This window comes from Tuber melanosporum (assembly GCF_000151645.1).
Source record: "Tuber melanosporum whole genome shotgun sequence assembly, scaffold_37, strain Mel28".
NCBI lineage: Eukaryota > Fungi > Ascomycota > Pezizomycetes > Pezizales > Tuberaceae > Tuber > Tuber melanosporum.
Window position 1 is genome coordinate 490,407 of NW_003299052.1, and position 4,761 is coordinate 495,167.

The following is a 4,761-nucleotide window of genomic DNA, read 5'->3' on the forward strand; positions in this document are numbered from 1 at the left end:
GGAGATACAACAGGAATTCTCAAATGGACATACGAAGACGAAAAAGCGGTTCTAGCAAAAATCAACATCAGCACAGAACTAGCAATCCAGGACAAGAAATACCAAAGCAAAAAAGGATGGAAAGAATTGGTTCCAAAAGAATATCACCAATTCACAAATGTATTCCAAGAAGAGGAAGCTATGGAGCTACCACCTCGAAGACCAGGAATCGACCATGAAATTCAGCTGGACAAAGACGAAAAAACAGGAAAGACAAAAGAGATTCCCTATAAGAAGTTATACCCCCTAGGGGAAGCAGAGCTCGAAGAACTTAGGAAGTATATCGAGCAACGCCTAATGAGAGGATGGTTCCGAGACTCTTTCACGTCAGGAGGATCCCCAATACTATTCGTCAAAAAGAAAGACGGAAAAATGAAACTCTGCGTGGACTACAGAGTCCTCAATTCGGTTACCAAGAAGGACCAATATCCACTACCCTTGATTGGGGAAGCACTGGACAGACTACGATCAGCAAAATACTTCACCAAACTCGACATCAAAGACGCATACCACAATATACGCATTAAGGCAGGAGACGAATGGAAGACTACATTCACCTCAAGATACAGAATGTTCGAATACTTGGTTATGCCCTTCGGGCTAACCAACCCACCGGCTTCATTCCAGAGATGGATCAACAAGGTACTTAATAAGTACCTCGATATATGTTGCATCGTATACTTGGACGATGTACTCATATACTCGGAAAACATACAACAACACCAAAAAGATGTCAGCAATATCATGGCGGCAATACAAGGATCAGGAATGAAGATCAAACCAACAAAATGCGAATTCCATAAGGGGGAAACAGAATACCTTGGATTTATCATCAATTGAAGTGGGGTCAAGGTCGACCCTGTTAAAACAGCAGCCATATGGGATTGGGCCAAACCAAACAACAAGACAGATGTTGAATGCTTTATGGGATTCTGCAACTTTTATCGAAGGTTCATAGAGGGGTTTAGCAGGCTTGCCAAACCACTCTATAAGCTAACGAAAAAAGACAGGAAATGGGAATGGGGAGAAACGGAACAAAAGGCATATGATGCAATACGAACGCATCTAACATCGGCACCCATATTGGTCCATTTCAACCCAAACCGAAGGACAATGATAGAGAGGATGCCTCAAAATATGTATGCTCAGGCATACTATCGCAAAAATGCGACGATAGAAAATGGAGGCCAGTGTCTGATTGATCCAAGACAATGACCTCCGCAGAGTGCAATTACGATGTTGCAAACAAAGAACTATTAGCAATAGTTCAAGCATTAAAGGAATGGAGAAGATACGTTTCGAACAATGACCATCCAGTCCGAGTTCTAACCGACCACAAGAACCCGGTGCCGTTCATGACTACAAAAGAACAGAACAATCGCCAGATAAGATGGATGGAACACCTCAGCAAATACAACTTCAAAATCGAATACTGACCAGGCAAAGAAAGTGGAAAGCCAGATGCTCTCACAAGGATTGCAAGCGACAAACTACAAACGAAAGAAGACAAAAGAATCAAACAAAAAACACGGACCCTATTACCAAAAACCTACTTCGAGGCAATGGAGGTTATCCAATTCACATCAAAGAAGGAAAGAGGAATTGAGAACGCAAACGAGAAAGACAAAACAATCCAGGCAATAAGAGAAGTCTTGGAAGAAGGAAAAAAGGAGATGAAAGGAATTGCACTAGGGTTATGCTAATGGAAGGACGGAAATATGTGGTACGATGGAAAACAATGGATCCCGGAAGAAGAGGAGATAAGGACAGACATCATACGACAACATCATGATATCCGAACGGCAGGACAAGGGGGAACGGCTAAAGCCACGGAATTCATCATAAGGTCATTCTATTGGCCAGGACTGCGCGAAGATGTCAAACGATATGTCAAAAACTGCGACATATACCAGAGGACGAAAACAGCTAAACACGCACCATATGGATTACTAAAATCAAACGAAATTCCCAAACAACCATGGGAAACAATTACTATGGATTTCATCACGGACCTACCAACATCGGAAAATTGCGATAGCATCCTGGTTGTGGTGGATCGTCTGACCAAAATGAGCCATTTCATTCCAGTTAGAAAAGATATCAACACAAGGAATTTATATAAACCTTCTTTAGAGAGGTCTTCCGACTTCATGGCCTACCCAATAATATCATCACCGATCGAGGAACACTATTCACATCGGGACTATGGAAAAAGGTAACTGGAGAAATGGGAATACAAAACAGAATGAGCACAGCGTTCTACCCACAAACGGATGGACAAACGGAATGGGTAAATGCAATACTCAAACAATATTTAAGGGCTTACGTCAATTATCCACAAGATGATTGGTACAAGCTGTTATCAATGGCCGAATTCGCATACAATAATGGAAAGCAAGAAACGATCGGCACAACACCATTCTTCACGAATTACGGACAGGATCCACAAAGTCAGACCAGATATCATACGATTAATGATGTGATACTGGAGAAAACGCATATGGGAAAACTACACAAAACCTTACAATACGAAATGAGTCAAGCGCAACAACAGCAAAAAGAACAATACGATAAGCACTGAAGACCGGATCCAAACATACAACCGCGAGATATGGTATGGCTAATACCACGCAATATCCATACGACACGACTATCAAAGAAATTGGACTACAAGAAAATCGGACCCTTCAGCATATTGGAAAAAGTGGTCAGCCGAGCTTATAAACTCGACCGTCCCCCCTCAATGCGAATACACAATACATTCCACATCTCACTCCTCGAATTACACAATGACAATAAGTTTCCTTCACAAACACTTATTCCTCCCCCTCCGATTGAACTCGACGGAGAACCAGAATACGAGTTCGACGAAATAGTCGATTCCCGCTTCTTCCACGGTCACCTCCAATACCGAGCCAAGTATACAGGATATTCTCCTGAACACGATAAAACTTGGTACTTCGTACACAACTTCAAAAACGCACAAGATGCCATTTCAACCTTCCACCAACGATATCCAGGCAAGCCTGGCCCAGGTGACGATGACGTTCAACCAAGATAAAGGCGAGGGAAAGGCTCCCGTGCCATTACAACCACACGAGGGCTGGGGCGATAGCCCCTGCCAAAACACACCCACCAGCCCCGAATACTCATTCATGGGGCCAACTGACGAGGAACTTAAGGAAAGGGAACCACAAGCACAGCATAACGCCATGTCATGGACGGTATGCTACGATGACGGTTGTCAAATAAACTTTGGCAATAAAGAAGGCTCGGGATGGTTCCCGAGGGAATGTCGAAAGCATGGCCCCCGCCCGGACCACGTTCTAAAGCATTGGCAACAATGCTTCAGAAATGGGTGCAGAATGCACAGGGCACGGAAAATATCTGCGAGATTCTACCCGCAGAAAGATGGAAGCAGGAAACAGTTAGAAGGAGAAGATGCCAGAAAGGCATGGGCCGCGAGGACGCAGTCCAGGGAGCGAGGGGCCCAAAACTCCTCCGCAGATATAGAACCGGATGTCAGGAGCCTACACAGGCAGATCCGGGGACTCCGAGAACAACTGGGCCAAGCCGAGGTCACAACTTCGTCAAATGACAAAACGATCGCGGAGCTTGGACAGCTGAAAGACAATTAGCAGCACCCGATCGAGAGGGCGAATCTGACTCTGGAATTGGTAAGGGTCAGATGGAGGATGGCAGACGAAAAGTTCCACAAGCTGAGAAGGACCATGCGCTCAGCAGGATGGGAACTATTGAAACTGGGAGAAAAAGCCTGATGGGACTCAGGCTTAGGAGGAGGGAGCTAATGTCACGAACATAGCTTAACGAGGAAAGGGCTTTTAGGTGATGCATAGTTATGAGTCACACGTATGTTATTGTTTCACGTATATGACCTATTCGAGTTATATGATTTGTTATGTGTGGGATTTGTGATGCTTTCGCACATGGCTCAAGTATGAGTCATGGGACATGTGCCTGACGAGTATGCCTTGCGAGTGTGCCTTACGGATAAGCCTTGGGCATATGATTTATATTTCACACATGACCTCATTATGAGGTCATGGGTTTCGTGCATATGACTTGTTTATTGCATTATGATTGGTTTATGAGTTTTGCACATGACCTCACTATGAGGTCATGGGTTTTGAGCATGTGATCACTTTGGTCATATGACTAGTTTGTTATGATTTGGATTCGCACATGTGACCACTTTAGGTCACATGACTAAAGGCGGGAAGAACACTATATAAGGAGGCCAATGCGGCTGAGGAAAATAGGTTCTTCACGCTTTGTTCTAAGTACTTTTCCTACTTATTACTTTAACGAATATAAAACACCTTTATGATCTTTATCCTTATTGCAATGTTATCGTTATGCCAAGGAAGGCGCTTTACGAAGAAGAGTTAGAGAAAGTTTACGATAGGTGTTCCCAGTAGAAGACAAGGGTCTTGTACTATCGGTAATGTAGGCAAGAGCCTACAGCTATCGTAAGACAAAGGAAGAAGAAGACAGGAAGAGAAGTATCGTTCCCCGTCGCCATGCACTAACTCTCCAGAGAGGGATTGTTACAGAGGCCTTGGCCACGTGATTTTTTCCAAATAGGATACTTGTCTTTATGTATCCAACCATGATATACACCATCATTTGAATGAAATGTGCATTCATCATGTGCACAAGGAATTAATAGTTGCTTGTTGGCAGGTAAAGGGGTATTGTCAA